Source organism: Capricornis sumatraensis, chromosome 3 (assembly GCF_032405125.1).
Source record: "Capricornis sumatraensis isolate serow.1 chromosome 3, serow.2, whole genome shotgun sequence".
In the NCBI taxonomy this organism is placed as follows: Eukaryota; Metazoa; Chordata; class Mammalia; order Artiodactyla; family Bovidae; genus Capricornis; species Capricornis sumatraensis.
The window spans coordinates 144,390,751-144,417,556 of NC_091071.1; the positions used below are offsets into that span (position 1 = coordinate 144,390,751).

Consider the following 26,806-nt stretch of genomic DNA (forward strand, 5'->3'; position numbering starts at 1 on the left):
ATAACCATTGAACACAAAGATAATCCTGTATTTAACCATGACTTATGTTAACACACAAGTTCTAAGACAGAAAAGGGTCTCAAGTTGTTCCTTAGATCTCTGTACTTAGAATCTCTTGCCAAATTTCTTGTAAGTCATTCTGACATTCAAAAGGAGCTAGATCAAAAAGGTTCTGCTTCTGTTTCCAAAATCATTTTTTTTCTTTTACTTTTACTGACAGTCCAACAGTACCTATCACTTCCTACTCACCTCTAACTTACTTTATGGGTTGGCCTTCATATCTGTGGATACATCAAGTGACACATTCAACCACATTTAAAGAGAAAACAATCAAGTATTCAGACAAAAAGGATTTACTGGTCTAACACCAGCTGTAAGATCTGCTCTCTAAAGAACAAAATTCTAGTTGGAGTCCAGTGTAATATGAACACCGAAATGTGCAGAGCGATCAAGGCGTGAGAGTAACCAAAGACATTAGATCCAGGGCAATGTAGGTTTAAATTGCTGTATATAGTAAACTAATGATTAAGATTCCTTGAGCTGTCTTCATTACAATAAAGGGCTACTGACATCTCTTTTAAACAGTTATTCAAAGGCCAACATGTAAAAACAATAACATAAGGATATAAGCAGCATCTAATATATGACATCTAATATAGTCAGTATTATAGATGTCATAATAGACATACTGGCACAAACTAATGCATGATAAATCCTGGAAGAATGAATAGGATGTATAGAGAGAAATGAGGACATTTGGATCAATTGATGCACTTAAGAAATTATATAATCTATTTTTAATATTCACCAATTACAAAAAGACATCTGAAAGGTGCTCAGATATTAACTTAATTTACAAGGTACTACCTGAGTATCAACGAAATGTATTTTAAAGTATTCTTTTGTTGTTGTTCAACAGCCTAGAAATAAAACCCGAAAATGCTTCAGTGACACTGTTTTGTGTGTCTGTAAAACAGAGGTAGAAAGTCTTGTCCAAAGATAAACTGTTTTTAAAAATGCTGATCCTCTGAGAGCTGCTGCCACTGCTGCTAAGTCACTTCAGTTGTGTCCGACTCTGTGCAACCCCATAGACGGCAGCCCACCAGGCTCCCCCATCCCTAGGATTCTCCAGGCAAGAACACTGGAGTGGGTTGCCATTTCCTTCTCCAGAGAGCATGCCTGATACAAGCAGATAATGTCCTTGTCCATTATATCACCAATACAAATATCATTCAAGTTCAGTTCTGCTATCCTAATTACATCATATGTAATGTATTAGCTTATCAAGAATTCTCAATTTTGGCAATCAAAGTTTACATGAGAAAAAATATTCCAGTTGAAAACTAATGCTATACTAATCTCCCTATATATATTTTAGGACAGATCATGAGTCAGATATAGAAGAATCCCTAAGGTAAGTCCATGAGCCAAAACTGATAGAAACTCTTCTTTTAGTCAAAACAAAATTACAGCTATATACTATTATGAAATGTCACCCTAGTAAATAACTTGCCACTTTCCATGTAAATTGAGGCAAATATTTGAACTTCTCTGAAACTTAATTCTAATTCAACTGGAATCCAGATAAATAGTGGATATACAAAGGCTTTGAAAACTATATAACGCTATACAAATATTATTAATCTTAATGTTAAATGGATATGTAAGCTAGGATAATCAATAGTTTTAAGGTAAAATGTTATGATAAAAAATTAAGGACATGCAAAAAAAAAAAAATAGGCCTTTAAAAATAGCCATGCAGCTGCTGCTAAGTCACTTCTGTCATGTCTGCCTCTTTAAGACCCCGTGGACTGTAGCCCGTTCAGCTTCCCAGTCTGTGGGTTTTTCCAGGCAAGAATACTGGAGTGGGTTTCCATGCCCTCCTCCAGGGGATCTTCCCAATCCAGGAATCAAACCCTCATCTCCTGTGGCTCCTGAATTGGCAGGCAGGTTCTTTACCACTAGCACCGTTTGGGAAGCCCACATACTATATCTATTTATATATGATATCTTTAAAATATACTTATATAATACATATTTTATGTATATATGCATAATCAAATTTATTTGCCATTAACTGCTTTGGGGAGTAAAAAAGGGATAGGTCAAACTATGCCTCTTGGTGAGTGTGCCTCTTGGTGAGTCTTGCATATTAAGATAGTATATGCTCAATAAATGTTTATTGAATTAAACAATGAATGAATGTGAGTAAATGAATAAACATAAAACATATCTGAATGAATATATCACAAATGAAACAAAGTTACATTTCATAAAAATATGTTTAGTAATGTTAGTAATATTTAGTAATGTTTAGTAATATTTAATTGATAGCAACAAAATTAGTTAATATTAACTATAATCCCTAATATCTGTTTTCACAAATTGTTGTGCCACACAGCAATATCTCATTTAAGTCACACCAACAGTAGGTATGTTGTGCAGGTATTATGTCTAGTGTATTCATCAATAAATGGGAAATAATACTGCACTTGTTAATATTCTAAGCCTCAATTTATTTTTCTGTCAGTTGGGGTTAATTATGTATAACTTTTGAGATGGATGCTTATACACATATTTTAAACACTTATTAAACTCAGCCATGGAAAGTATAATGTTGGTAAGAGTGTTATTATATGTTAATGCATATACCCACTGATATAATAATGGTCTTCATGGTTTTTAGTGGTGTGCCACATGATCAAAACTTCAAAAATGCAGAAGTCATATTCAGTTTCCGTTTTGCTTTTAATATGCTAGAGGTTGGAGAGTTGTGGCCTTTATCTAATTAATTATAGACTTTCATATATAAAAGAGAGACCCAAAAACCAGATAAATGTATATATATATATATCTAGAAAAAGGTAAGATATAAACACGTGGCTCATCACTGATCAACTGTGCAGATCAATGAGATTATGGATACTTAGCTATCTGAAAAAATTCTGAGAACAAGGAGTGAGTTTGACATAGACATTCTAACTCTTGGGCTTTGGTTTCCATCATTCTTGATTGCTCATTTTCCATTTAAACAGTTGCCTTTCAGAGAACATATTTTTGCGGTGGGAGTTATAGTTTGGTCCCTTTTTTACCAGAAAGATCTCAGATTTGCATAATTGTCCTCAGAATTGTAATGATTCCATTTCTTTTTGAACTTAGATCACTTTGTAGCTCTGTCTTTCGCTTTTCCTTTCTCTCTCTCACACACTTCATTTTAAAATTTTCTTTCATCTGAGTTTCATATGGCTTGAACAGAAACTTTCACGACTGTGGAACATCCTGAATACTATACTTGGAGGGCAGGCACAGAGACTCAGTGTACAACCTGTAGCCATAACAATCTAGGAAAGCTCTGCCTTTTTTCAAAACTTGTGATTGAATGGAGCTCCAGAATGTTCAGCAACAGGAAATGAGGGAAATTGCCACTTGCTCTCTAGCAACTAGCAGACGGCAACTCCCGAATTGGTCTGTGAATACCAATAATTCCTTCAACTAATCAGCAGTCTCCCTGATTTCTTTTTCAGCTTCAAGTTCTGTGGGTTCTGGGATGTCTTGTCTCATCAGTAAGAAAAGTACAATCTTGTGACACGCCAGGGGACTGGCAAATTGGTCCCTCTGATTTCTGTAACTCCCCAAACCCCTTGAACTAAGGAAGTGGCTAGGCCAAATTCTTCACAAATACGTCCACAACATAACCAAGTTGCTGCATTAATGGAAATGAAATGGTCGTACTCAGCTTTACCTTTTTGAAAATATCCCTGCTTGGTAATGGTGAAGAAGCAGAAAGACACTTATGATTTCATCCTTCTATATTTTGTGAAAAGAATCTTGACTTTTAAATTTCAGAAAAACAAACTTTCTCATAAATGATGCAGTGGAAATTGGACAGAAAGCCAACTCAGTTGATTTTAATAAATTATGGAGACTATTTTTGTTTTGTTTTCCAGTCGAGGCAGTATAATTCGGCTGGTTTCAGGGTGGTCACACTATTTTAAGAGCTGTTGGGTCATAAAGTTAAAAGGCAGCATGCAGAGATGGCATCAGCAAAACTGGGAAACAGATTCCCTTTCATTTTACCAGTCTCCCCACCTAGCGCCCTTTCCCCCTTTTAAAAATCATTACACATTCAAATTCTATACACTTTCTTTTCAATACTTGATTTATGGAAGTTACTGCTTTTAAGAGGATTCACTTTTATAAGATGTCAAGCACACATAACCAAAAGGAATTTATGTCCAAATGTGAACTTGTATTGCAAAATTTAAGTAGGTAGAAGAGGGACTTTCTAGAGTAAGATCTTACTGGCAGCTTTCCACATTCACATTTGGTAGCAGTTTTGAATAACACCCAAACATACATGACATTTACTGCTTAAATTACAAAGGTCTTGGTATCTGTGTAAGATTTTCTATGAATCACATTTTTAAAATGATTCAAGATTATATTGGAGGTTTACCTTCCTAAGGCAATCAGTATGTACAGTGACAAGAATTCTAAATATGTATGGTATCATTCTTTCTACAATCTGCATATATAGGTTATAGATTTTAAAAGACAACAATGCTGGTTTGATTCAGATGCATTCATCTCTCATAGAGTCTTTTACAAGATTACTTCTACTCTTGTATTTTATTTGTATACATACTTCTGAGGTTTCATCAGTGTGTCTAAACATTTTCTTAAACTTACATATGCATTTAATGTTCAGGATAATGAAATAATGTGACAAAAATTTTAAATTAAATTCTACAATTTTCCCTCCAGCAAGCATTCTTTTACCTTTTATATTGCCTACTTATATTACTTTGCCAACAAAGGTCCATCTAGTCAAGGCTATGGTTTTTCCAGTAGTCATGTATGCATGTGAGAGTTGGACTGTAAAAAAAAGCTGAATGCCAAAGAATTGATGCTTTTGAATTGTGGTGTTGGAGAAGATTCTTGAGAGTCCCTTGAACTGCAAGGAGATCCAGCCAGTCCATCCTAAAGGAAATCAGTCCTGAATATTCACTATAAGGACTGATATTGACGCTGAAACTCCAATACTTTGGCCACCTGATGTGAAGAGCTGACTCATTTAAAAAGACCCTGATGCTGGGAAAGACTGAAGGTGGGAGGACAAGGGGATGACAGAGGATGAGATGGTTGGGTGGCATCACTGACTCAATGGGCATGAGTTCAAGTAAACTCCAGGAGCCCATCAACAACTACCAGAGCTTGCTCAAACTCATGTCCATCAGGTTGGTGATGCCATCCAACCATCTCATCCTCTGTCATTCCCGTCTCCTCCTGCCTTCAATCTTTCCCAGCATCAGGGTCTTTTCCAAAGAATCAGTTTTTCACATCAGGTGGCCAAAGTATTGGAGTTTCAGCTTCAGCATCAGTCCTTCCAATGAATATTCAGGACTGATTACTTTAGTATTGACTGGTTGGATCTCCTTGCAGTCCAAGGGACTCTCAAGAGTCTTCTCCAACACCACAGTTCAAAAGCATTGATTCTTTGGTGCTCAGCTTTCTTTATGGTCCAACTCTGACATCCATACATGACTACTGGAAAAACCATAGCTTTGACTAGAAATACCTTTGTCAGCAAAGTAATGCCTCTGTTTTTTGATATGCTGTCTAGGTTCATCACAGCTTTTCCTCCAAGGAGCAAGTGTCTTTTAATTTCATGGTTGTAGTCACCATTTGCAGTGATTTTGGAACACAAAAAATAAAGTCTCTCACTGTTTACACTGCTTCACCATCTATTCGCCATGAAGTGATGGGACCAGATGCCATGATCTTTGTTTTCTGAATGTTAATTAAGCCAACCATTTCATTCTCCTCTTTCACTTTCATCAAGAGGCTCTTTAGTTCTTCGCTTTCTGCCATATGGGTGGTGTTATCTGCATATCTGAGGTTATTCATATTTCTCCTGGCAATCTTGGTTCCAGTTTGTGTTTCTTCCAGCCCAGCATTTCACATGATGTAATCTGCAAATAAGTCAAATAAGCAGGGTGACAATATATAGCCTTGATGTCCTCCTTTTCCAATTTGGAACAAGTCTGTTGTTCCATGTCTGGTTCTTACTGTTGCTTCTAGACCTGCATACAGATTTCTCAGGAGGCAGGTCAGGTGGTCTGATATTCCTGACTCTTTAAGAATTTTCCACATTTTGCTGTGATCCACACAGTCAAAGTCTTTGGTGTAGTCAATACAAATGCTTTGGTGTAGTCAATAAAGCAGACATAGGTGTTTTTCTGGAACTTTCTGCCTTTTCAATGATCAGGCGGATGTTGGCAATTTGATCTCTGGTCCTTTTGCCTTTCCTAAAACCAGCTTGAACATCTTGAAGTTCATGGTTCATGTATTGCTGAAGCCTGGCTTGCAGAAATTTGAGCATTATTTTACTAGCGCGTGAGATGAGTGCTATTGTGCGGTAGTTTGAGCATTCTTTGGCATTGACTTTCTTTGGAATTGGAATGAAAACTGACCTTTTCCAGTCCTGTGGCCACTGCTGAGTTTTCCAAATTTGTTGGCATATTGAGTGCAGCCACTTCACAGCATCATCTTTTAGAATTTGAAATAGCTCCACTGGAATTCCATCCCCTCCACTAGCTTTGTTTGTAGTGATCCTTCCTAAGGCCCACTTGACTTCATATTCCAGGATGTCTGGCTCTAGGTGAGTGATCACATCATCATAATTATCTGGGTCGTGAAGATCTTTTTTGTCCAGTTCTTCTGTGTATTCTTGCCACCTCTTCTTAATATCTTCTGCTTCTGTTAGATCCTTACCATTTCTGTCCTTTATTGAGCCCATCTTTGCAAGAAACATTCCCTTGGTATCTCTAATTTTCTTGAAGTGATATCTAGTCTTTCCCATTCTATTGCCTGCCCCCCCCACCCCCCGATGAGAATATGTTGTTTTAGTTTGGGTTCTTCCAGAAACTGACTCTTAATCAAAGATTCGAGCACAAATTTTTGGTAAATGTTTCCAGGAAAGAAGGGTAGAGAAATGAGAAAACAAAAGAGAGGTGAGAAAGCAATAACCAAGGGTGATTTATCAATCATGTTGCTTTTTTGAATCCTGCTGGGGCTTTTGGGATGAGGGTGGGGGCTATGAGTTATCATTATTATATTTAGAATATGAGTTATTTAGCACAGTAGGTAAGGGAACTGGGATATTAATCTACCACCAAATTTGGTCATTGGTTGGGGACTATTCCTAAAGCCATGTTAGTTCTCCTGTATTTTTGAGTGCCACAACTGTATTTGCTGGGGGAAGCAGTGAGATCTAGCCAGCAGCTACAAACTTTGAAGTACTGAGAAGATATGGGAGAAAAAATGGGAAGACATATGTCTAACAGCATCTTTTAATCCTTTCACATGCATGTATGCTCATTCACGTCAAACTCTTTGCAATCCTATGGGATGTACCCTGTCAGGCTCCTTCGTCTGTCCATGGGATTTCCCAGGCCAGAATATTGGAATGAGTTGCCATTTCCTCCTTCACGGTATCTTCCTGACTCAGGGACTGATCCCACATTTCCTGTGTCTCCTACATGGCAGGTAGATTTTTTTACTGCTGAGCCATCAGGGAATTCTTTCACATTTAATAACAAAAGCCACTTTGCTTCACTAATGGTGCTCTAACCAGACACCAGCTCCTGCCACATGAACCGTCACACTTTTCTCAGGTGTTTGTGTATATATATATATAATGATGGCATGATCATGTCCATCTCATTCTTTTAGGCTTATTCTTTGCCCACCACACTCTCCAGTTTTAAGAACCAGCTAAAATGTTGCTTTTCCATTAAAGCCTTTCCTCTCACATTTTAAATTTCTTTCCAAAATCACAGATTATTGTATTATAGCTGTATCTCTCAAGGTGCCAAAAGTCTAGGTAATATGTAAATCTTTAGCAATCATCCATATGAGTCCATTAGCCACATTTCTCAGGAATATGCCTTTTTATACTTGAATGATTCATGCATCATTCTATAATTCTATGGTAGTGCTTGTGAGGATTCAAGGAGCAGCATATGGGAAATATTAGACAAGTGTCTGATACATGGTAATTATTATATGCCACTACTATTATTTTTGTTCCTAAGAACCACCTGAAAAGATTCCTAAATATGAAGAGTACCAGGGTATAAGCCCAGAAATTCAGACTCAGTTGTTGAGCTCCAAGAAGACAGGTCTGTGAACAATCACATCAAATGATTCTCTTGTAGGGCAGAGATCTGGGAAGATGACCAGATCTCTGGGTATGATAAAAGCTATTATAAATCTGTCGTCATGGTATAATTATTAACAGTGACATCTTTGACTTTCAGAAGTAGCTCAATTTGGGGGAAAATGTTAAATGGCCACTCTATTTATGAACCATATTTTGAAATCACTGTTCTTTAGCAAAGATAATGGCTGAATGCACATATCACAAAGGTTATTCTCTGACACTTTATTTTAAATCATATGGCAGAGAAGAATCAAAGAAGGAAATAGAAGTGGTGAAGAAGATTATTATGGGAATTTCCCTAGTCACTAACCTGCTTCCTGTTGTGAATGTGGAGTAGGAATTGAGAGAAAGTCTGAAGGGAAAGGGACTTGGCTGTCTTTCAGTGCTTCCTCTGAGCCTGAACAAGAACACTGCTAAGTATATTAATATTACTAAACATCATCTTAGAAAATAGATTCTAAACCAACATTCAGACCATTAATGAAAGTTTGGAATTTTCAAACATTTCATTTCATATGTAGTGTTGATGCATGCCTTCTCAGATAAAACCCAGAAGATAACGAATCCTGGCTGAGTTTTCAGCAAGTTACAGCTGTTTACAGTAATGTGGTAATTGGAAGTGACACTATAGATCTCCACGTTTATGCTGGGTTGCCATGTTGTGGTTATAGCGCAAAACTGAGAAATACTAAAAAACATCAAATATATGTGTCAAGTTAATTTCATACTCCTTTTGCCTCAGGCTGATTTGCACAAATTAAATTTTCCACTAATAAACTCAAGATGTTAGAAAGCAATATGGAAATGCCATATATGGATTCTGCTGATTATGATTATAGAAATCCAGACTCTTTGAACAATTTGTTAATGTACAAAAATTATTTTATCCCACATATACTGAAAGTTTGAAATAAAACATTACTGAAAATTGGAAGGCATTGATTTTTCTTTCTCCTAACTTCAGCACTGGGAATGTTTATTTTGATAAATTTTAAAAACTGGAAGTAAAATTATGTAAATTCAGTAGAGGAATAACTTAAGAGAACATTTTAGAAAAATAGTTTAATAAAAATTGAAATAGACCAACATTTGTTTGAAAACAGCTTTGGTTACTATAAAATGCTTGGCTTCAAAACTTTATATTCAAATAAACATGAACAAAGACCACTTTATTACAGTGTCTTTGTCACTTTTTATAAGGATGTATTTAAATATCAGGGTTTTTTTCTGTTTTTTTTTTTGTTTGTTTGTTTGTTTTTTACCAGATGGGATATTTTAGATGTAGATATGATTTTCAGAAAACAGTCTTTGGAAAGAGTCATATTTTTTCATTTAAAATGAAAAATGGTTAGGGAATAAAGTACTTTAATAGTATATGATGTAGGTGGGGTTTTGTAACTATCTGCCCACAGATTTCCATATGGAGCTGATTCTTGATGTTTTTAGAGATAAAGAAGTACATGTGCTAGAAAATGGTTCTAAGAATAAGGAAGGGTGAATATGGTAGATTGTAGTTTCTGGAATTAGAATGCCAGGAAGAAACATGTTTATGGGACAGAAAGTATAATAGAAGAGGAGGAAAGTTCAGTGTGTATTTTCTTTATCTGAAAAAAATAAAGGGGGAATGAAGAAGAAATGGGGGAAGGACAGTTGACATAAAAACAACAACCTGCAGATAAAGAGTGAATGATTTTTTCCATTTGAGAGATGATAAGAAACTGGAAAAAGATACTGATGGATGAATTTTGTTCATCTGATGACTCTATTTATAAGTTTAAATTCCAAATAAATGGTAGGGAGAAGTGGTGCTCATAGAAGTATAAAATGTTCCATTTTAGTCCATTTGGAATTGTATGATAATGTTTGCAGCCTGGTTTCTATTCCCAAATCTTTTATTTTTTCTTTGTACATTTTCAGATGGGTAATTAAAAAAAAAATAAATTAGTGATATCAAGATTACTTCTGTAATGAAGGTACTGGAGGACCCTCGGGATCACAGAAAAGCTGGGTATGTAGCCAATCGTTTGTATTATTAAACAATATTTTATTAAATTTAGTAATGTTGCTCAAGGCACCAAAACAATATCACATTAGAGTATTAAAATTGATGACAATTAAAGCAAAACTCATTATTCATTTTTCAAAGAGCCTATGTGTTAAAATATTAAAAGCATAAACTTTGTCTAGGATTTATATTTAAACACACAAGAACATTATATGATCATCATTATATGGCTCTTAGAATTTATAAATTGACTATTTTTATATAGTTATAAATTGCATCATTAATTTTGGTCTAGGAAAAGATAACAATTGATCACATAAAGAGATAACATTTACAATATGGGTATTAAAAAGTGTAATAATCTAAAATAGTGACAAGAAAGCCACATTAGGTAATAGTTAAAAATAAAGTTTCTAAGGTCATAGATACTTTAGCTTGGTTTAATATCATCTTTGCCACTTATTAGTTATTTGATCTTTGATAAATTATTTAACACCTCTGAGCTTGAGTTTACTCATGTGTAAAATGGGGATATTAATAACAAATGAGAGTATAATAACAAATGAGAGATTCTATAATAAAAAAACATTAGAAGAATATTCAAAGCTACAAAAATTGTACAAAGAATTCTCATTAATTTATAATCAATAGTGAATCACTGCGTACCATCATTAACCACAGAAGATAATAAAGCCCTTTAAACAACTCTAGATCTAATGAAATGTTAAAAAAAAAAAAACAACTCTTATTTATTGTCTCAAAATCAGTAGCTGCTATGAACAAACATGTTACTTCCCTACTCTAAGGACAGTATGCTTCCCACTGGTTATATACATAATAAAGATAATTACCCACATATTAAAGAAGCTATTTGTGTCAGGCTACTAAACTCCCTTTCACCTCATTTGAATATACTCCTCCAGAGAAACTTCTCTAGGAAATATCAATTATGCATTTTCTATACCTTTATCTATATTTGCTTTTATTCTTTTTTTTTTCTATTTTATGATGATGGCACACTAGTAAGGTAGACAATGAAGTCTTTCGACTACAGAAAAAAAAAGATATTTAGTAAGTAAATATGGTTTCATTAACTGACATTTTGATAGTCTTCTCTATTTTCTTATCCTACAAGGGATAAGAAATGAGTAAATGATTAAGATTCTTAGCTAACTAAGTGAAAGCTGTTTTTATGGAGATGATGATTGATGGAGAAATTAGACCAAAGTGATCAGCACAATGAAATTGACTTGTATCTTACTTCAGAAAGAAGTTGTAGGCAAATGTTTATTTAGAAAAGTGTATAACCTGAGTATATATATGTAAATAAAGTTAAATTAGGTATTGAGATTATGATTGAAAACATTTTAGAAAAATGTTTTAGTTTATCAAATGCTAACTATTTTTATCAACATAGTCAAGATGTTAGAGAATTTTTCCTCTTGTTTCACCATCAAGTCTGAATTTATATGAATATTAATAGCTTGGCACTGATTTTTCTCTCATTTGACTCTAAGAAATGATATGAATAACGGAAAAAAAGAATGCTCAGCCAAAAGAACAAATTTACTTGAACAATGTCAATTTCTACCTTTTCAAAACTCAGTTTTGTGCTTAACTTTTTAGGAAATAACACCTTATAAATTAGGCTGTTTTATATTTTTCCTACTTAATAACTTCCCACTGACAAGCAATAGAAAAATATCTAGATTACAGAAAGTGGAAGTGAAGGTGTTAGTTGTTCAGTCATGTTCAAGTCTTGTGGTCTCATGGACTATAGCTTGTGAGGTTTCTCTGTCCCTGGATTCTCTAGGCCAGAATACTGGAGTGGGTTGCCATTCCTTTCTCCAGGGCATCTTCGCAACTCAAGGATGGAACCCAAGTCTCCTGCATTGCAGGCAGATTCTTTACACCATCTGAGCCAGCAGGGCAGTTTATATAAAGGCTTTATCTAAATGTTAATTCAGATGCTACTAGTTTAATAACATTGGATATAAATTAGATCAATTCTTGTCTTAGAGGTACACTGCTAAAAAGGTGACTTCCTAAAATTCCAACCTGACCATGTTAATCTTTTCTTTTAAACCATAAATGACTTCCCTTTCCTACAAAATAAAGTCAATACTTTTAGGACAAGTTGATTCTACCTATGTAAAGGTTCTTATCTGATTCCACTGTCCACACTCAACCCCTCACTTAATGTAGGTTAGCGTCGTGTAGGTTCATGACCCAGAGATTGAACCCATGTCATTCGTATCTCCGACATTGACAGGTGGATTCTTTACCACTAAACCACTTAGGAAGTTACTTGAGGGCAAAAACATTGTTTTGCTGACAGCTATCTCTTTAGAAAATAACAGTAGCTAGCATAATCACTGCAGATGGTGACTGCAGTCATGAAATTAAAAGACACTTACTCCTTGGAAGGAAAGTTATGACCAACCTAGATAGTATATTCAAAAGCAGAGACATTACTTTGCCAACAAAGTTCCATCTAGTCAAGGATATGGTTTTTCCAGTGGTCATGTATGGATGTGAGAGTTGGACTGTGAAGAAAGCTGAGCACCGAAGAACTGATGTTTTTGAACTGTGGTGTTGGAGAAGACTCTTGAGAGTCCCTTGGACTGCAAGGAGATCCAATCAGTCCACTCTAAAGGAGATCAGCCCTGGGATTTCTCTGGAAGGACTGATGCTAAAGCTAAAACTCCAATACTTTGGCCACCTCATGTGAAGAGTTGATTCATTGGAAAAGACTCTGATGCTGGGAGGGATTGGGGGCAAAAGGAGAAGGGGACGACAGAGGATGAGATGGCTAGATGGCATCACCGACCCAATGGATGTGAGTCTGAGTGAACTCCGGGCATTGATGATGGACAGGGAGGGCCTGGCATGCTGCAATTCATGGGGTCCCAAAGAGTCGGACACAACTAAGCAACTAAACTGAACTGAACTGAGCATATCAGTATGTACTCAGTTAACAGAATAAGTGCTTCAATGGCTAAGTAAATGAATGAGTTCATTTTATCTCTATTTCCTAGGAAAGTGAAAGTGAAAGTTGTTCAGTCATGCCTGACTCTTTACTACTCAATGGACTATATACAGTCCATGGAATTCTTCAAGCCAGAATATTAGAGTGGGTAGCCATTCCCTTCTCCAGGGGATCTTCCCAACCCAGGGATCAAGCCCAGGTCTCCCACATTGCAGGAGGATTCTTTACCAGCTGAGACACTAGGGAAACCCTCCTAGGAGAGTACCTGACCCAAGGCTTTTATTATATGCCAAATGGAAATGATCTAAAATGATGTTTGATTATTATGCTTTTGATTTCCTGATGATTGCACATATGGACCCTAACTGGGCACATATGAATAAAAAATTTATGGATTTATTCCCAATTACTTATTTATTACTTAAAATTTCTCTATATCAACAATAAATTAAAATGCTAAATCTTCATATCAATCACAAATCAGACAAAACTTTAAAAGGATGAGTCCCCTATATTAAACTCATCACTACCTACTTCAAGTACATGTTGGAAAGAAAGTTAGCCTACAGCTTCCAATAGTTCCTTTTCAAAGTCTTCTCCTAAACTGTGAGAATGTTTCTAGGCACAATTTGATTTTTAAAAAAAAGGAAAGAAACTACTAAATCCTAGTTCAATCCCTTGACAATTCTAAAGCTATAGTTTTACCTAGTGAGGAAAGAGGTTTCACTTTTATTTTTCTTTTAACTTTACTTTATTTTGTAACTATATTTTAGCAAACCTTATATATACAGCATTAAACTAGACCCCATAAGACACCAGGGAAATAGTACAGACAGACCATGGAAAAACATATTTTGTTATGTTATGCTTATGTAACATATATGTTTATATCCCTTTAAAAACATGAGCTATTACACCTTGATTGAAAGTTTCCATTTTTTAGTCACTGAGTCATGTCTGACTCTTTGCAACCCCATGGACTGTAGCCCACCAAGCTCCTCGGTCCATGGGATTTACCAGGCAAGGATACTGGATATTGGTTGCCATTTCCTTCTCCAAGGGATCTTTCCTAACCAGGGATCGAATCCAAGACTCCTGCTTGGCAGGTGGATTCTTTACTATTTATCCACCTTTGGAGCCTTGATTGAAGGTTACAATTCTCTAAGTGTCTAGGGGTAAGAACTTCCCAGTGGCACTAGTGGAAAGAACTTGCCTGTCAATGAAGGAGACATAAGAAACAAGGTCCAATCCCTGGTTTGGGGAGATCCCCTGGTGGAGGGCATAGCAACCTTCTCTAGTATTCTTGCATGGGAAATCCCATGGACAGAGGTACCTCGTGGGTCCCTGGGGTCGCAAAGAGTTGGACACAACTGAAGCAATTTAACACTCAAGGGAGAAAGCAATTCCTATTGTGTATCTAAACTACAATGAATTAAACGAATAAATACTAGGGATAAGAGAGATACAGCTATTTAATAGGTACATAGTAGAAATGATCAAGAAAACTCCGGGAGCTATTTCCAGGCAGAGAGAAGAGGGGCTACAATAGAGAAATTTACTCAGCTATCATGCTTTTCCTTTTTGTTTTCACTCACAATTGTGTCAATCAGCCATCAATCAGTATCAATGATACTGAGATTTTTTCTTGTATGTCTTTAGTGTTTGTTTTTTGTTGTTACTTTTTAAAGTTTTATGTTGTTTTTTTAAAAAGGTTATGTTTCATTTGGGGAAAGATTAGCCAAATGCAGAAGCAAAGGTTGGCACCAAAACTGGCCTTTTCTGTCTTCAAGTTTCCAAGTCCTATGAACAACATAGAGTCCTACCATGTCAGGGAATGAACATATCTGAGAGAAGGGAATGAATTTATGTGGGAAATTAGATAGGAAAGGAGGTCTGGCCTAAAGAGAGCAGCAAATAGATAAGAGTTAGCAAGAAAAGGTAATTATAGCCTATCAAAAACACCAAAAAAACCTTTTTTTTTTAAATGACTTATGTAAAGTTATTATAAATTTATTCCAAACTATACAAAGATACTTAATTATGCAAAATAACAATGAACTAATTCCACTCTTCATTACATTAAGAGTTTGTATATCTCTTTATGTCCCACTAGAATTAAAAGGGACACATTGGGTTTTTTCTTTGACAAAATAATACAGAAAAATGTCACAGGTTTAATATCTGAATAAAAATCAGCATTCTCTTCATGACAGTAAGATCTTCATATTTTGACCTAAACTTCTTATATGATTCTATGGAAATTGTAAACCTTTCCATGGAACATGATAATTCTCATAGAACTGATATAACCACTTGAAATTCGATCTGGATAAAAACATGTAGCCCAAACAACAAAGTTTAGATTGCCATCAGGAAATGAGATCAAATGTTTTCTAAAATACTAGTTCAAAGGTCACCACAACAGGAGGACTCTTACAATATTAGAGATTTTGGAAAACTTCAGCTATTGTATTTCTTTGCATTTAATTATTTTACAGAAAAGTAATGTTATTTAATCACACATATATTTAAAGTATTCATCATATTCAATAAATGTTTTTCAAAATAGCGATGAAAAATACTATTGGGGGATAACTTTTCTTTCATGTATGTAGAAATTCATGATGCTTTCTGAAAATGTTGAGATAAATTTTATATTTCCTTTTATGAACAAAACATACACTTCATTATCCTAGAATATCATCTATTCCACCTGAATTATTGGTTTGGTGGGAATTATGTTCCTCATAAAATAATAAGATAAAAATTACAAGTAAATCTTATTGATCAGTTTTTCAGTGATTAACTGAAGTAAGTGATAAAAAATAACAATTCTTTGAATTTAGTAAAATATGACCCTGCATTTAGGCCTCTCCTAGGCTTTTCATAGCAACTAAAATGTCTAGATTAACCCTAGCTTTACCAGGCTCCCAGGGTTTAGGCCCCAGAGTTATCAGCAAAGAACATGACTAAAGCCAAGAGAATAAGGGGTCAAAAAGATGTCTGTCTAAAATACCTCTACCAGAGACTTTTATTTTTCTTCCCATTCGAGTTTTCTAGTTCTCAAGACTATTATGAGCCCCTCATGTAGCCCCCACAATATTTTTTTTTAATTCCTCCAGAAGCGAAACGAAGCAGGGCCCTATGGTCTTTGCCCCAAACAGCCTTTACCTGCTTTTTGTCTGTGGAAAAATTTTAGCCAAAGTATAAGTTTAAGCTGAAAAATGAAACCAGGCAAAATTAAAGGAAAACAGTCAAAGGAGACTAAATAATAATAGTTTTGACATTAAGCACAGTCAAGGACTTTTAGCTCCTTCTCAAGGGTTATAGGCAATATTTTGAGCTATATCATGTGGACTGTCTTACAGATACTAAAACCCCTAGCAGGGGGAAAAGTTTACATGATCCAGACTGTAGCCGTGACACAAGCTGTCACAATTTCCTGAACTGGCCTCAAGTAATGGAAACAAGTTGACTGTGGAACAGAAGATTAACTGTATTTAATCAAGAAAAGACATAAAACAGAAAGACTTAAAACAAAAAAGCAAAGACATCATTTTGTTGACAAAAGTCCATATAGCTAAAGCTATGGTCTTTCCAGTAGTCATATATGGAAAGAAGAGTTGGACCATAAAGAAGACTGAGTGCCAAACAATTGATGCTTTCAAACTATGGTGCTGGAGAAGACATTGGAGAGTCCCTTGGACTGCAAGGAGATCAAACCGGTCAATCCTAAAGGAAGTCAACCATAAATACTCATTGGAAGGACTGATGCTGAACCTGAAGTTCCAATACTTTCACCGCCAGATGCAAAGAGCCGACTCATTGGCAAAGACCTTGATACCGGGAAAGATTGAAGGCAAAAGGAGAACAGGGCAGCAGAGGATGAGATGGTAGGATGGCTTCAAGGACTCAAGGGACATTAACTTGGGCAAACTCCAGGAGACAGTGAGAGACAGGGAGGCCTGGGGTGCTGCAGTTCATGGGGTCATAAAGAGTTGGACATGACTTAGGGACTGAACAACAACAGAACAAATCAAGATGAGGCTGGTCAGACCACTGATGACCACTTTCAAAACGACTGTCAGAACTGACTATACTGTTTCTGTATGGAGTCTGTGTGGGCCGTCCCCAACCCCCCACCCTTGTCTGGCATCCAAAATAAACTTTCCTTTCCAGGAACCTTGCCTCTTTATTGGGTGACAGCTAGATCCCACTTTTGGTTATATAAGGAAAAGAAGAAATATTCTTCTGGGTATTTTTCTTCCTCTGTAAATAAGGGAATAATTGTATTGTTAAGGTTCCTGCTACTTTCATCTTATCAAGAAACCATAATGTTAAACTTATATAGGAAAAGGTCAATTTTGTTATATTTGTGGATAATACTGCCCAGCTAAGTGTAGACTGAAATAAAAAAAATGAGAGGCACAGAAAAATATGTTGTGTTCTCAGTTATTTTTGAAAAAAATTGACTGAATGTTCTTTTCTCAATTTTTTTTTCCTTCTTTCACTGGTTATGTATATTTCTTCCAGGAAATGGTCAGAGGAAGTGGGGGAAAGCAAAATTAAGTACAATATAAATATGTGTTTGACTATGTTCATTGTTACCATTGTGATATAAATTTTGTTTAGAGAAAGAAACAATGCTTCTGACAAACTGGTAGTTTGCAAACTGTGTGAATTTAAAAGATCAACATCTTTCCTAACATTGACTCATCTCCAAAAATGTGAAAGTTCATGTATCTGCTTATTCAGTAAATATGCATTAAATACTTAGTATGTTCCAAGTAAGAGAAATAATGTCTGCTTGCATGATATTCACAGTTGAGCAAAGAAACACCTAGCATAGGAAATTAGTAAGTGTTACAGTATATGTGTGTGGGCTAATAAATGAGTAGCCACAACGCAATGTGTTCTATAAGTCATATTTGTGTTTATGTGTACTGTAAATTTGCTGTGAAGGATGCTAACTTATACTCATTGTACTGGAACTATTACATATAAAACCTGTTTCAAAGAGTTACAACTAGCATTAGTTCCTTCTTAATTAAAATAACCTCTGACAATTGCAATTTTCCACTCTTCATGAAGGGTATGGAACGGAGGATGCTTTCCATGACTACATTTTGCTGTTTTAACGCTTAGTATTTCTTGCATTACAGATTGAGAACGATCATAATTAATATTTTAAAAGAAAGTCACAACATAATTTCATGGATTTATTTTAAACTTTTCAGAACTTCTTATTAAATAGTGCAAAGCATTGTTCAGTATCTCTCTTAAGCTGAATAGAAATAATCATAGCCAATTTTAACTGAATAATGAACATGTGCCAGCTTCTGTGATAACCATTTTATATGTATTTTTAATTTCTCAACAACCCTGCAAGACAGAAATTATTATTACCTCTCTCATAATATGGAAAGTAAGATTCAGAGAGGCTAATTGAATCAGTTCCTGGGATCACTGACTTTAAGACCAGTGCTTCTTTTACTATAGAGGTGTCAATCCACAAAACCCCTAAAAGAAAGAATCCATATCATTCCAAGCACAGCCTCCAGATGGGATTGTGTTTTCAGCTACATGCTGAACAACAAAACATACCTCATCTTACACTTACACCAATCTTACAATCCTGATATGCTGTGAAAACTGTTAGTACACAGTATACCAAATTTAAGTGAACCAATCTGTCTCATTGTCCAGCTTTTTTTCCCTAAATTTTAAGAAGGTAAATAGACCATTAAAATAAGAAAGCAGACAACCTTCAAAATGCATGCAGTTATATAAATATTGACTGTGTGTGATCAATCATGTCCTACTCTTTGTGACCCTGGATTGAACCAACCAGGATCCTCTGTTCATGGGGTTCTCCAGGCAAGAATACCGGAGTGGGCTGCCATTTCCTCTTTCAGGATATCTTCCTGACCAGGATATTGAACCTATGTCTCCTGCAGCTCCTGAACTGGCAGGTGGATTCTTTACCACTGAACCACCAGGGAAACCCAAGTTCCAATATATGTTAGGTGCGGAAAAGTTCCTTCAAGTTTTTTTAAATTTTGGCTAACCCAATACATTTTTTAAATCTGAGAGTCCAATGTTTAAATCATTTTTTTAAAGTTAGAACTGTCCTAGATAATGAGTACTTTGCTCCAATTCTATTTGCTTTAAAATGTGTATTATACTCCAATTTTAAAAATGTGCATTGATTTTTAATCACTTCAGTCACTCAGTAGTGTCCAACTCTTTGTGACCCCATGGACTGCAGCAGGCCAGGCCTCTCTGTCCATCAGCAACTCCTGGAGCTTGCTCAAACTCTTGTCCATTGAGTCGGTGATGCCATCCAACCATTTCATTCTCTGTCATCCCTTCTCCTCTTGCCCTCAATCTTTCCCAGCATCAGGGTCTTTTCCAATGAGTCAGTTCTTCACATCAGGTGCCAAAGTATTGGAGTTCCAGCTTCAGTATCAGTCCTTACAATGAATATTCAGGACAGATTTCCTTTAGTATTGACTGACTGGATCTCTCTGAGTCCAAGGGACTCTCAAGAGTCTTTTCCAACATCACAGTTCAAAAGCATCAATTCTCCAGTGCTCAGCTTTGGTCTCACTCACACATCTATGCATGACTACTGGAAAAACCATAGCTTTGTCTAGATGGACCTTTGTTGACAAAGTAATGTCTCTGCTTTTTAATGTGCTATCTAGGTTGGTCATAGCTTTTCTTCCAAGGAATAAGAGTCTTTTAATTTCATGGCTCCAGTCACTACTTGCAGTGATTTTGGAGCCCAAGAAAATAAAGTCTGTCTCTGTTTCCATTATTTCCAATTAATTTTTAATAGTTTACATTAATTTTTTATTGATGAAAAGTAATACACCATAATTTGGTAAATTGAAACATTATAGCAGCATTTTTTTCTTTTTTTCCTCACTTCTACTGATTTTAAAAAGAAATTGCTTGTCTATTTTCCTCAGTCATGTGATATATTTATCCCTTAACACAATCTGATGTGAACATTCATAAGAACAAAATTAAAAATCACAGCTCTTTATAGAAAATTTTTGAAAGTATTAATAGTGATGGCTTGGCAGCCTGAGATCTCAAAATAACAAAATGAAGTTTCAGCAGGAATTATGGTCCCAGAAATTTAGCTCTTTTTTCATTAATTTGAAAACTTAAAGTATTAGTGCATCATTATTTCAAATTTCTCTGCTAATAGTCCACTATCCACCTCCATACCTTGCATGGTAACGTAAATGTGTTGATCGTAAGCATTTAGGAAATCCACATACATTGAGTAGGATAAGTTAAGGAATTTCTCTGGTTGGCCTTCGAGCTGTTTATGATTAAGCTCTAAACTAAGTCTAAAGTTTGTCTGTTTGCTTCTTCTAGGGTTCCTCTTCATGACCTTCCACTGGAACCAAATTGATTTCTCTTTGCCATCTTCAACGACTGCATATTTCATTGCTTCCTTCTCCTTTACCTATAAAGATTCTATGTATCCTTCACCCTCAGCTCTTTAAATCTTGGCTAACCCCCTTGTTCTAATATGAACACAGAAGCTTTTCATGAGTCTTCTAACAAGCCCCTGAATTGAGAACTGGGAGTAGTGTAGGGTCTACAGCCCAATGCCAGCTACTTGGATTCAAATCCCAGTTCTACCACTGAGATAAATGATCTCAGTCAAGTTCGCTAACCTCTGCTCTGGTAGCTATCACTTCTGTAAAATGTATGAATGAAAAAGAAATAAGGTAGATATTGCATTAATACATATATATATAATATTCAGAACAGTGTTTTGCATATAGATGATATTGAGCTTTTATTCAAAGAAAATTAGCAGACGTCTCACAAAATTGTAGCTGCCCAACACTTGTTGTCAGTGCTTACTTGTTGCTCTTATTCTTTATAATCCAATCAAGGGACTTTACAGTAAATGGATATTTCTGAACTGATGAGTTAAAAAAATAAAATAAAAAACTCAGGTTACCTACTAATATTAAAATACAAGGAAAATCCCCAAACTTCTCAGAAGAAACTGCTCAGGTCTGTTAAAGAATAATTATCACCCTCTTTAGTTTATAGAATTGTTCACATACAGTATTTTGTTTTGAGCTAGTTTGATTTTTAAAGTTTTTACTTATTTAATGACCTGCAGAATACAAAATGAGATGAAAGTTAAAAAGAAATAACAGCTACATGAATCATATCACATTAAAAAATTAACCATCAGTAACATTTCACACTCAAATTACTATGTTCTTTAGCAGCACACATAACTGAAAAATAATAAATCATGGGAAAGAAAATCAGGAAAATACTGTATCAACATAGAATACTCTCCTCTCTGCAAAGGCTCAAAGACATCTCTGGAGTGTCAAAGGCATGTCCTTCAATATTTAACTTTTTCACTGTTTCTCATTTCAAGTTGAACAATACGTTAATTACCCGATGAAGCATTATAATTACTCTAACAGCTCCACTCTTACTTATAATTACTGCATCAACACTTTCTTTTTCATATGCTTCAATCTATACCTATTACATTGTCATGATGAAGACACATTAACATTATAATACCGTATAATTAGCTGATGAGCAATTAAATTATTCCACTGCTCTTGTTCCTCTTTGCCAAAAGGTTACTTCCAACCTCTATTATCTCCCCTTTCTCTTCAGTTTGCTTTAGTGGTTCTTTCCCCCTCAAAACAAAGAGGCTCATAAGCTGTATTCAAAGCATTTTGATTTCAAATTTAGAATGGATATGTGTTCAAGTTGGTGTTGGTCAAAGAAATAAATTGGCATTATAGACAAGTTTTAAATGATTTTCATTTTCTTTCTATGATAAAGAACTGCAAATCTATGCAGCATAATAAAACATTGTAGGATCATTCTTTCTAGCAATTTTTTTGTTTCACAAATTAAAATTTTCCATAATTTACAATAAAGTCATTTAAACTACATTAGATTCTATTTGAAATACAGCCCTCATTATTTTACAAATACTTCAAACTAATCTTTCACAGAAATTCTGAACTTTGAGGATTGTGAACATAAAATAAACCCAGGCACTGACTATATAACTATGACAGTGTGCAATCTGTTCTTTTGACTTGTCCATATTTGTGGTTGTTGCTTAGTTGAAAGTCGTGTCCAACTCTTTTGTGACCTCTTGAGCTGTAGCCCACCAGGCTCCTCTGTCCATTGGAGCCTCTAAGTAAAATACTGGAGTGGGTTGGCTGTTTCCTTCTCCAGGGGCAAAGTGATGAGCATTACTGGCTGGAGCTCCAAGGAGGCATGTGTGTGTGTGTGTGTGTTTGTGTATCCTTCTTTAGGGGATCTTCCCAACCCAGGAATGGATCCTGCATCTCCTGCATCAGCAGGCAGATTCTTTATCACTGAACCACCAGGGAGGCCTCTCTGATTTATCCAACTAGCATAAAATATGTTTTCCTTCAAGTGACCATTATTGTTCTTTGAGATTTTAGTCTCTTGTCCTAAGAAGTTTCCTGTATGAAAATTGATTTCTCTCCTTGGGCAAAGACTTAGTTTACCCCAAAAAAACTTTAGAACTAATTGGAACACAATTTTAAAGACTCTGAAACACTAGGTGCCCACAAGGTTTATCACTACAATCCCTGGCTTCATCTGTGTGGCAAACTAGCCTCGCTGTGGCTTAGTCCATATTTTATAAGTGAGCTTAATTTTATATAATTACCTTGGAGTAACATTAAGAGCTTTGAAAGAAAAGTGGAATTCATTTTACAAACAAAGTCTATTTCAATCAAATGACTTTTGTTGTCTCAGCTTAGTTTCTTTTGCTGTGGGGCAGAGGAAAACTATTGAGGATGATGGTCTCATATGCAGAGACTCACTACTTTAGAAAAGCCCCATGGGCCCCGCCAACTTCCAGAACACGAACAAACAAAAACTTCCAGGGAAGGTTCCCTGAAGAATGAAATAACAACCCACTCCAATATTCTTGCCTGGTAAATCCCATGGACAGAGGAGCCTGGCAAGCCACAGTCCACAGAGTCGCAAAGAATTGGACACTACTTAGTGGCTAAAGAACAAACCAGCAACAACTTCCAAAAGCCATTTAGGATCATTAGTTAAAATACACTTGGAAAGAAATGACAAATAAGTTAACTCTGACTTGAGATGGATAGGAAAATGATTAAGTCCTTGCTTAAGTGATATTCCTTAATCTATAGTCCCATGACTTTCAAAATCCTTAACTATAGTTTGATATTTTTAAATGGAAAAAAGAGGCATGGCTTCACAGGGGTACAATGTTTATTTTGTCTTGGGTCAAAGATAATCGCTCTGCCCTGGCAAACTGTGTTAGTACTGCCATGTGTTTTTGAATTGAGTTCTGAAAACAATAATTTTAACCATTAATGAATGAGAACGTCTATGTAGATTACAGAGGTAGGCTGCACTTTTATCAAATAAAACTTAATCTACGGACAGATATTAAAGGTCAAAAGGTATCAAAATGCAATCAAGATTAACATGTCAGGATTTTAAATAGCATGTAAGCTGGAATAACTTGAGGCTCTCATTCCAAATTATTAATACATTGTAGATAAGAATCTTATATTGATTTTAATTATTTATATACAGTAAAAATGTCTGCTATTTTCAGCACTTGTAAATACGGTTCCAAATATGTATGTTAAAAGCAAAAGGGTGTACAGAGTAAAGTGACTGAACCTGAGTCAAGCCCTGATCCAACACGTACTACTACGTGCCCTTGAACAACTCATTTAATCTTCCTATGCCTATTTTACAGCTATAAAATAACAGCAGTACCTATCCTGTAAGGTTACTGGAAGGATAAAGGGAGAATTTAATGTAAAGCACTTAGCACAGTGCTTGGCATAATGTGATCATTCAATAAATATTAAATAGTATCATTATTCCCTATTATCAGCTTAAAGGTTATTTTTCTTTCTGCTGTTTGGAAAACATCTCATATAAAAGTAATATTCCAGGTGCTATATTTTCTCACACAATATTTGATTTGGAAAAGATTTTAAATTTTTTTTTTGTTATAGTTAGGTAATAGGTGTTTTCTAGCGATATAAGTTTAATCATAGTCCATTTGGCACTACATGGTAGTGCCTACCCCCAACAGTATGTCTTTCCATTATATCTTTTTTATTTAAGAGATCTATAAAATATACATAATTGGACTACAGTCTTTTAAAATATATGAAATTTTAACCACATACACAAATTGCAACATGAGAATAAAATATAAATTGTATAATCACACATAGTCCATTTTGACTCTTGGCATTATTCAAGGTATAAAACCAACACATTCATTTTATTCTTTATATATAATATGTAGAAAAAAATCCAATTCTTAATTTCATGCTGATTTTTCTGTTGAATTATCAATTTTTTCTTTTCTACTTAACATTCTCTCTTTTAAACAGATAATGCCAGAATCACTATTAATATATTTCTTGCTTAATGAATTATTATACATAATAGCTTCTGAAAAATGTTCTTCCATTTCTTCTAGAAGTGCTGCTATATCACAATGAATTTTAACATCAGCTGGCTTCTGGACATTCACATATTCTTGAAAACTATATAAATTTTGAACCTCTAACCATGTAACTTTTGAGGATAGTATTCAGTACCTCAAAGGAATGTAATATTTGTGGTTTGTTAATGTCATTAGGAGTATTTTATTCCCACATACCCCCTAATTGATACCCTTGCGGTTGAAAGGAAGCCATATCCCCAGCTCCTGAAAATAGAAAGGAATTAAAAAAAAATAGGTAACCCCAACTGAAACTGGAAAAACTTTTCTTTTTTTTTTTTCCCCTTTCTTCTTAACACCAGCTGTTACCTGTTCTTTTGGTGGGAAGCTACAAAGATTCACAAGACACTCGAAAATAGATAGGAATTCAGAATGATCAGCATCTGGCAGCAATGGGAGTCAAATATCTTATAATAAGCCTTCCCCATTTCCTTAAATGATTGCTTCCAATAATTTAATAATAGTAACATAACAGTTTTCAAAGGATTTCCTAGGTGATGCTACTGGTAAAGAACCTGCCTGCCAGTGCAGGAGACATAAGAGATGTGGGTTTGATCCCCTGGGTCGGGAAGACCCCATGGAGGAGGGCATGGCAACCCACTCCAGTATTCTTGCCTGGAGAATCCCACAGACAGAGAAGCTTGGCAGTTTACAGTCCATAGGGTTGCAAAGATTCACACATGACCAAAGTGACTAAATATGCAATAGTCATCAAAAGCTAAAGTGCCTTATTCTTACTATAATCTGTCTCTTTAATTAATTGTTATATGAACCTCACATAAAATTATTTATAATTAATTATGTTTTCTCAGTTTAACCCTGAGACTTGGCTTTCTATTTGATGGTTAAATATACTATATATACCAATGAAATTGATACTTTATTTTAATATAACATGCTAATATGACTCTCATCTAGTTTCAAATCCCATTCCCCATAAATGATCTTCAGAAGATCCAAGCTATGACTGAAATATCATCCTCAGATTTATGTAAGAATGGCTAGTATCTGGAAATGTGACTTAACAGTGTCAACATGAAAGGTCAGTAAGAATTAGTGCTGACAGATAAACACAAAAAGGCTTCTTTCACTAGTTCTTAGAGATGAGCCACTACTGTGTCCAAGGATAGCTTTTACAATCAAAGTTGTCTGCTGCAATAACCAAGAGTGACAATCAGTTCTTAGCTTCTAAAAGGAGCTTCACATTCCCTGACGTCATTTACAAATGAGGATCACTGTATCTCTGGAAGAGAGGAGTGTTTACAGCTACATTACTAACCACAAAAACAGATACCAAGCTCTTCTATTCTGCTCATCAGTATACTCTACGGAATGAGTAATTGTGGATTCAGTGGTATTCTGAGGTTCTCTGATTCCAGCAATTACAATTCTCATCACCTAGTGTTTGTCTCTGAAGAAGACAGGATACATGAATAAAGATAGGACCATCAATCCACATTAACATTTTTCAGACATGAAATAGAGAGAATCGGAAATGAGTGGTTTTGAATAGAGATACAGAAAATCTAAAAATGAAGAGATCTACTTTTAACGAGACATAATGAAAAAGAAAAGGAAACAGAATCACAGCAGATCAATTCTGAAGGAGACTTAGGAATACAAACTAATCCTTTCCTTTACAGATGAGGGAACTGAGGCCCAGAGATGTAAATCCCATTAACCAGTTTTGCTACCTAGTACAGTTTTGCTACCTAGTAAATAGGAGGACACTATAAGTTTAAGTTTCTGACTCTAAAGCCTCCACATAACAAAACTGGTGAAGAAGTATTTTGCTATTTATAGTTTAAATGTGTGCAGTTTTGAAAAAAGTTTAAAAAAAGGTGAAAGTTGGTCTAGATCTGATTCTTCCCAATCCTATATAAATTTCCTTTCATGCACTTAGTAATATCTGGCAATAATACCAATTTATTTCTCATTTACCTTCATATCCTTCAATTAATATGAAATTCTACTATAAAAATAATTTTGTATTACAAGCCAATGATGTCTGTATTTTTCTACCAAATT

At 35.3% G+C, this 26,806-nt stretch overlaps 1 protein-coding gene across 1 annotated transcript in view; it reads right to left on the bottom strand.

Moving 5' to 3' along the window:
- ERBB4 (erb-b2 receptor tyrosine kinase 4) overlaps nt 1-26,806 on the bottom strand; it is a 777,579-nt gene that overhangs the window by 659,659 nt on the left and 91,114 nt on the right. The gene's annotated exons all lie outside the window — the stretch shown is intronic.